Source organism: Psammomys obesus, unplaced genomic scaffold (assembly GCF_907164565.1).
Source record: "Psammomys obesus unplaced genomic scaffold, mPsaObe1.curated_primary_1811, whole genome shotgun sequence".
NCBI lineage: Eukaryota > Metazoa > Chordata > Mammalia > Rodentia > Muridae > Psammomys > Psammomys obesus.
The window spans coordinates 1,015,948-1,025,006 of NW_026590515.1; the positions used below are offsets into that span (position 1 = coordinate 1,015,948).

Consider the following 9,059-nt stretch of genomic DNA (forward strand, 5'->3'; position numbering starts at 1 on the left):
ATTCTAGGCCTAGATTAGATTGAACAGAGCCTAGAAGCTTCCAGGATAGGCCTAGGTTAGGAGAGAGAGGTGATAAGACCCAAGATGACAGCTACAACAGTCAAATACAAGTTCCTTCTATATACATGTGCAAAATACTTACATACATAAAAACAAACTTAAAAATGAATCAAAAACATTAATGTACAGCCAGAAGTTCTGAAAGTACTGGCAGAAAATATTTTAAAATATGGGATGAGCAATCACCTTCTAAACAAGATACCAATATCTCACAAAATAATAACAAGAAATGACAAATTATATTGCATCAAATTACCAAGCTTCTGCATAATAAAAGGAACAATTAAAGTTAAGGGACAGCCTACAGAAATTGAGGAAATCTTTGCAGATATTTATCCAGTCAAGGATTAATATAGAGAATACATAAATAACAAAAAATAGCAAATAGCAACTACTAAATTAATACCAAATAGGAATGAATGCAACCATTCAATAAAATAAATGAAGAGATACTTTTCTAGAGATATTTATATTGTACAAATAGACAATAAATATATTTAAAATGTCCAGCCACGAATAATGAAATGATACTATTTTCAGAAAAATCCACCTTAATATCACCATGTTTAGTGAGTTAAGCCATAGTCATAAAAGTTTCATATATATTTTTTTAAATAGGAGGATTCTAGATTTTAAAAAGTAAGACATAAAAGAAAAGGGGAAAATTATTTGTGTAAAAGAAAAGAATGGTGTAGGGTAAAAGTACAATACAGGGTAATATGGGGTAAATGTGATCAAAATATATGTATGTTTAGAAACATACCAATGAATCTTATTCTTTTGTACAATTAAAATATTCCAACCAGCTAGGCATGGTGTTACAAGCTTGAAGACCCACCTCCTTGAGAAGCTGGGACAAGAAGGTCATCTGGGTCCAGGACTTTTGGGCTATTTCAACCAGTGTATACATTATATTTGAAATCAATGTGGTAACTTTCTGGGGAAAAAAGAACCATCAAATTGCCTAACTGTGGGGTGAGGAGATTTTCCCAGGTTGTAAATGGAACAGGTTAAAATATGTCAATAGAAAGAAATTCAATAGATTCTCAAAGTAATATAACACTCAATGAAAAGAAATTGTTCTTAACAAAATCAACAAAACTACCAAGGCCTAAGCTATACTATAAAAATTGGAGTGCTGAAATATGCAATATCAGAGACAAAAGTGAAGAAAATTAGTACTAGCAAAGGCCAAAGGTACTTAGAGTACTTTAGGGGCTCATATATACCAACATATTTGATCCTACAGAAATCAGTGAGTTGCTGGACATGTTCTCCTTAACAAGACAGAATCATGAAGAAATAGAATGTTTGAACAAACAATAAAAAATAATAAGACTGAATCAGTAAAATGTCTCCTATCAAAAAATATCTTATAGAAGGCTTGTACCATACTGTTGGCGATTGCCATGGTAATTCAGTTGTAGTCTGGTGGTGCGGTTTCACCTGGAAAACGGAATGGCACTTCTGTGGTATAGCAGAGGCTGTGGCCAGCATTTTGACCCTAAGGTCAATGTGGACGATGCTTGTACATACCACCTAGGCGTTCCTGTGCTTCATGATGCCCTGAAGGATTGATCGTGCTATAAGAGAAGAACAAATGATTTTTGGAATTCTTAAGCAGTGTAGGCTGTACAAAAGTCAGGCATAATAGTGAAAAACCACCTGAACCAGTCAAGCCTGAAGTCAAGACTACTGAGAAGAAAGAACTGTCTAAATTATATCCCAAATTTCCAGAGCACATCACTCAAGCCCCTAAATCAGTAGAAGCAATACAAAGGCCAAGCCCAGATGAGCCAGTGACAAACCTGGAATTAAAAATATCTGCTTCCCTAAAACAATAAGTTTAAACTGTCATCAGGGAATGAAGAAAATAAAAAAGAAGACAGTGATTAAATTAAGATTGGGAATTCTTATAAAAATGGAGGATGTTCAAAGACAAACCAGGGTCTACAGAGCCTAGACTAAGTCTGTGTATATCATCCTGGAGTACCTGTTTTCCAAGAGGGGATGAAATATTGGAGCTGTTGTAGAGGAAAACCTCAGATTTTAATACATTCTTGGCCCTAGAGGGTTGTAGGACAGGGAAACATATGTGGACTAAAAAAGATATAGGGAAAAAAAGTTGTTCCATGTAGATCTGACTGGCATCAGACTGGGGGTGAAGTTACCATCTTTATATATACTAAAAAGTCACTGCCACAACTCAGTCAAGTAGAAGCAAATAGTACATTGTTAAATGTTCACATTGTATTTGTAAGAGAGAAGGAATTTCATGAAAATGTGAAACTCTTGGTTGTGATTGATTTTAAATGAAGTTATGTAACTATGACTGCAACAAAGACTGAGACCACTATGAGAGAAAGGTGGGAGTACTCTGGCTATAATGCTCAATGACCATCCAGAAAGGCAAAGAGGATGGACATCAGAAGGAGAAAACAGGGAACAAGTCAAGAGCCTGACACAGAGGACCTCTGAAAGGCTCTGCCCTGCAGACTATCAATGCAGATGCTGAGACTTATGGGCAACCTTTGGGCAGAGGGCAGGGAATCTTAGGAAAGAAGTGGGAAACAGTAAAATCTGGAGAGGACAGGAACTCCACAAGGAGAGCAACAAAACCAAAAAATCTGGGCACAGGGATCTTTCCTGAGACTGATACTCCAACCAAGTACCATGCATGGAGATAACCTAGAACCTCTGCACAGATGTAGCTCATGGCAGTTCAGTGTCCAAGTGGGTTCCACAGTAATAGGAAAAGGGACTGTCTCTGACATGAATTGATTGGCCTGTTCTTTCATTACCTCCCCCTGATGGGGGGAGCAGCATTACCAGGCCACAGAAGAAGACAATGCAGCCACTCCTGATGAGACCTAATTGGCTAGTATCAGAAGGAAGGAAAAGAATCCTCCCCTATCAGTGGACTTGGGGAAGGGCATGAGTGCAGAGGGGGGAGGAATGGAGAGATTGGAATGGGAGGAGGGAGGGAACCACAGCGGGGATACAGAGTGAATAAAGTGTAATTAATAAAGAATTTTTTAATTAAAAAATTTAAATTAAAAAAAAAGAAAGGTGGAATCCATGCAGTGGGCAAGTCTTGAACTGCCTACAAACCAAAAAGCAGGAGAAACCAAAAGAAGATATTGCAGATTGATTGGAAGAGAAACAGAAAGCTTTGTCGATTTTAGAGTTATTTTTTATTAATTTTTTATTTTTATATTAATTACACTTTCACTTTGGATCCCAGCTGTAGCCCCCTCCCTTATTTCCTCTCAACCCCACCCTCCCTCCCTCATCTCCTCCCATGTCCCTCTCCAAGTCCACTGATACGGGAGGTCCCCCTCCCCTTCCATCTGACCGTAGCTTATCAGGTCTCATCAGGACTGGCTGCATTGCCATCCTTTGTGGCCTGGTAAGGCTGCTCCCTACTCAGGGGGAGGTGATCAAAGAGCAGGCCATTGAGTTCATGTAGAGACATTCCCTGTTCTCCTTACTAGGGAACCCACTTGGAGAATAAGCTGCCATGGGTCTGAGCAGGGGTTCTAGGTTATATCCATGAATAGACCTTGTTTGGAGTATTAGTCTCAGAAAAGACCCCTGAGCCCAGATTATTTGGTTCTGTTCCTCTCCTTGTGTAATTCCTGTCCTCTCCAGGTCTTACTATCTCCCTCTTCTTTCATCAGATACTTAGACTCATGACCACACTTTGGGTAGAATGCAGAGAATCTTATTTTAGAGTTCTTAATGTGTGTGATGAAGTAGTTTCTTGCTGCTGTAATATTTTTGTTGTTTTTAATCTGCCATTTTAAATTATCATGAGGTTCTTCAAAGCCGAAGTCTGTTAAATTTTTGTACCTCTACCTTCCTTTTGAGTTCGATGTTATGATTTTTCATGTTGAAAGGGTTAGACTAACTTTGTAACCTGTATGACTTCTAAAACCTATAGTGTTGCTCCACACTTGAAAGGAGGAAAGAACTTATAAGTATAATTGCAGTATTTCTTAGTATAAATTATTATAAGCGGAGAAATAAAAAATCTTTTTATCTTTTTTAATCTGCTTGATCTTTAAATGGAAAAGCAAGGTGTTTAAAAAAATTAATTGACCTTTCCATGAACTTTTGTTACTATAACTCCTGAAAATCTTTAAGGAAAAGATTTATTTGTTTTTCCCTATTCGGTGGTTAATTTTTGTAGTACTAATTCTGAAGCATCAAACCAAGTGTCAAACCATCTGTGTGTACTGGCTAACATTATAATTCATTTGCAGTTAATTTAATTCCAAAAAGTTACATTAAAATCTATGTTATTGACAAGCAATATAATTTAAGACTACAGGAAATATAACTAAGTTTATAGAAGTATCATTTGGTCAAAATTTATTATTTCATAAAACTAACCAATAATGTTTTTAAAAATCGGATTATTTAAAGGTCTTTGTAATGTTTTGACTAAATTGTGCCTTATTTATAGTCTAAACTCTCTTACCAATTATATGATTCCCTGATGTAAAAGTGTAACTGTAGAACTGTATCTATATAGTTTTGTTGAAATATTTTAAGGTGTCTGTTGAGGTTTGAATCTGAAATGCCCTTACAGGCATGTTTTAAGCTTTTGGTCTCCCAAATTATGGCTGTATTAGGATGCTGGGCCTGGTTGAGCTCACTGGGGATGAGACTTTGAGGATTATACAACCCTAGTCTGATCCAGTCAGGGCATATGAACCATCTCTGTCCCTGTACTCCCACCACTGGTTCCTCAGCCTTTGTAAACTGTGTCCCTGAAACTGTGAGCCAAAAATGAACTTTCCTTCCTTGAAAAAAAATCTATGACCAGATAGTTTCATCCTACCAAACTTGTGATGAACTAATACCAATATTTCTCCAATTACTCTAAAAGATCAGTAAAGGCATTCTTCTGAACTCATACGAAGCTAAATCTCCAATGAATGTGGATGCAAAAATCTTCAACAAAACAAAACAAAAAAATCTTCAGCAAACCAAATACAATAGGATATCAAATGTTTATCATGATCAAGTAGTATTTTTCAAAAAATATAAGGATAGTTTATGAGCAATCAGTAACTAAGATGAACTATGTCAACAGAATCAAGTGTAAAAGCCATATAAACATCTCAACATTAAAGACATTTGATAAACTTCATCATTGTGTTTTAATAAAAGTGTTGAATTAATTAAGCAAAGAAAGACTAAATGTCAGTATAATATAGATCACATATAACAAGTCAACAGCTACAATTGTAATAAGTGAAAAAGATAATTTGAACACAGGGAACTTCCCAGAGACTCATACTCCAACCAAGGACTATTCGTGGAGATAACCTAGAACCCTGCACAGGTGTAGCCCATGGCAGTTCAGTGTCCAAGTGGGTTACATAGTAATGGGAAGAGGGACTGCCTCTGACATAATCTGACTGGCCTGCTCTTTGATCATCTCCTCCTGAGGGGGGAGCAGCCTTATCAGGCCACAGTAGAGGACAATGCAGCCACTTTTGATGAGAACTGATAGACTAAGATCAGAAAGGAGAGGAGAACCTCCCCTATCAGTGGACTTGGGGAGTGACATGCATGCAGAAAGGGGAGGGAGGGTGGGATTGGGAGGGGAGGAGGGAGGGGCTTATGGGGGGATACAAAATGAATAAAGTGTAATTCATTTAAAAAAAGAAAAAGAAAAAATATTTGGTAAAAAATATATCTATATCAAGGCTTTCTAAGATCCAGAACAAGACAATCAATGTATCACTGAAAGTATAAATTAGGCAAGAGGTTGGGGCTTCCTTTGGATAAGGTTGAAGTCTTCAGTTGTCTCATTGCTCTAGCAAAGACTTCAAATACTATGTTAAATAGATATGGGGATAGTGGGCAGTCTTCCCTTGTTCCTGATTTAAGTGAAATTGCTTTGAGTTTCTCTCCAATTAATTTAATGTTGGCTATAGGCCTACTGTAAATTGCCTTTATTTTGTTTAGTTATGTCTCTTGTATCCCTAATATCTCCAGGACTTTTAACACAAAAGGGTGCTGGATTTTGTTAAAGGCTTTTTCAGCTCCTAATGAGATGATCATGTTTTTTTTTTTTTTCATTCAGATTATTTATATGGTAGTGATTTTTGTATCTTGAACAACCCATGTTTCTCTGGTATGAAGTCTGCTTGATCATGGTAGATGGTTTTTTTGATGTGTTCTTGGATTCAGTTTGTAATTATTTGATTGAGTACTTATACATCTTTATTCATAAGGGAAACTGGACTCTAATTCTCTTTATGTTGAGCCTTTATGTGGTTTGGGTATCAGGATAATTGTGGCCTCATTAAATGAATTAGCCAATGTTCCTTCTATATATATTTTGTGGAATAATAAGAAGTATTGGCTTTAACTCTTTTTTGGAAGTCTGGAAGAATTCTACACTAAATCTATCTGATCCTGGGCTTTTGGTGGGGGTGGAGGGTGATAGATTTTTAATGACTGCATCATCTTCTGTGACCTGATAAGGCTGCTCCCCCCCTCAGCGGGAGGTGATCAAAGAGCAGGCCAATCAGATTATGTTGGAGGCAGTCCCTCTTCCCATTACTATGTAACCCACTTAGACACTAAACTGCCATGGATTACATCTGCGCAGGGGTTCTAGGTTATCTCCATGCATGGTACTTGGTTGGAGTATGAGTCTCTGGAAAGACCCCTGTGTTCAAATTTTCTGGTTCTGTTGCTCTCCTTGTGGGATTCCTGTCCTCTCCAGATCTTACTATTTCCCACTTCTTACATAAGATTCCCTGCACTCTGCCCACCAGTTGGCCATAAGTCTCAGCATCTGCTTTGATAGTCTGAAGGGCAGAACCTCCTTTTATGTTTTTTAGTATTAACATTTAATATAATTTATTCAGTTTGTATCCTAGTTGTGACCCCCTCCCTCATCTCTTCCCAATTCCATCCTCTCTCCCTCTTCTTCCCCTATGCCTTTCCCCAGGACACTGATAGGAGAGGTCCTCCTCCCCCTCTATCTGACCCTAGCCTTTCAGGTCTCAATCAGGACTAGTTGCACTGCCTTCCTCTGTGACCTGGCAAGGCTGCACCCCCCAGGAGGAGGTGATCAAAGAGCCTGCCACTGAGTTCAAGCCAGAGAAAGCCCCTGCTCCCCTTACTAGGGACCCCACTTGGAGACTGAGTCTATGAGCTACATCTGAGCCAGGACATTTGATCAACCATATTTATAGCAGTTCTATTCATAATAACAAGAATCTGAAAACAACTTAGATGTCAACCATATTTATAGCAGTTCTATTCATAATAACAAGAATCTGAAAACAACCTAGATGTCCCTTAACAGAGGAATGTATATTGAAATTGTGGTAACATTTACACAGTGGAATACTACTCAGCTATTAAAAACAAGAAAATCATTAAATTTACAGACAAATGGAGGGAACTAGAAAAGATCATATTGAGTGAGGTAGCCCAGAAACAGAAGGACACGCATGATCTATATTCACTCATAAGTGTAATTAGACATATAATACAGGTTAAATGTACTAAAATCTATACTCCTAAGAAAGCTAAACAACAAGGAAGACCCTAAGGAAGATGCTCAACCCTCATTCAGAAGGACAAATGGAATAGACATCGAAAACAGGAGAAGGCAAGGAACAGGACAGGAGCCTACCACACAGGACCTCTGAAAGACTCTACTGATGGAGGTATCTCAGCAGAGGCTGAGACTCATGGCCAAATTGTGGGCAGAATGCATGAAAATTTATGAAAGAAGTGGGAGATAGAAAGACCTGGAGGGGGCAGGAGCTCCAAAATACAACCAACAGAGCCAAAATAAACTGAGCCCTGGAGTACAGATTTTAGAAGTATATCCTTAGGATTCTTTAGTTTTCTTCTGTATCTCCTGTTATGCCCCCTTTTGTTTATGATTTTATTAACATGAATATTTTCCTTCCATCATTTATTAGTTTGGGTGAGGGCTTGTCTATATTTGATTTTCTCAAAGAACTAAGTCTTTGTTCTATTGATTCTTTGTATTGTTCTCTTTTTTTATTATTGATTTCAGCCATCAGTTTGATTATTTCCTGCTGTCTGCTTCTCTTAACTTGCCTCTTTTTGTCCTAGAGCTTTCAGGTGTGCTGTTAAGCTGCTAGTATGAGGTCTCTCTCTCTTTTTTTTTTTTTTAATGTAGGCACTTAGTGCTATGAACTTTCCTCTTAACGCCACTTTCATTGTGTCCCATAAGTTTGGGTATGCTGTGTATTCTTTTTCATTGAATTCTAGAAAATCTTTAATTTCTTTCTTTATTTCTGTCTTGACCTATTTTTCATTCAGTAGAGAGTTGTTCAGTTTCCATAAATTTTTAATCTTTCTGCTCTTGTTGATAAACAGCTTTAATCCCTGCTGGTCTGAAAGGATACAGGAAGTAAATTCAATATTCTTGTGTCTATTGAGACTTGCTTAGTATCAGAATATGTGGTCAATTTTGGAAAAAGTTCCTTGGGATGCTGAGAAGGTGTATACTTTTGGAGTATTTTTGGTAGAATGTTCCGTAAATATCTATTATGTTCCTTTGGTTTATAACAACCATCAGGTCCATTATTTCTCTGTTTAGTTTTTGTCTGGATGGCCATTGGTGAGAATAGGCTATTATAGACTCCTACTATGAGTGTTTAAGGGTCAGTGTGTGATTTAAGTTATAGTAGTGTTTCTTTTACAAAAGTGTGCCCTTGTGTTTGGGGCACAGATGTTAAGAACTGAAATGTCATATTAGTGGATTTTTCTTTTGATGAATAGGCAGTGTCCTTTCCTATATCTTTTGATTAATCTTGATTTGAATATTATTTGTTAGATATTTAAATAGCTATACCAGCTTGTTTCTTAGGTCCATTTGCTTAGAATACTATTTTCCAACACTTTACGCTGAAATGAAGTTCATTCTTGATGCTGACATATGTTTCTTGGATACAGCAGAAGGATGGATCCTGTTTTTGGATCCATTC

The 9,059-nt window shown here is 37.4% G+C and overlaps 1 pseudogene; it reads left to right on the forward strand.

Moving 5' to 3' along the window:
* Positions 1-1,518: 1,518 nt before the first annotated feature.
* LOC129677211 (cysteine and histidine-rich domain-containing protein 1-like) lies at positions 1,519-3,211 on the forward strand (annotated as a pseudogene).
* The last annotated feature ends 5,848 nt before the right edge of the window (positions 3,212-9,059 follow it).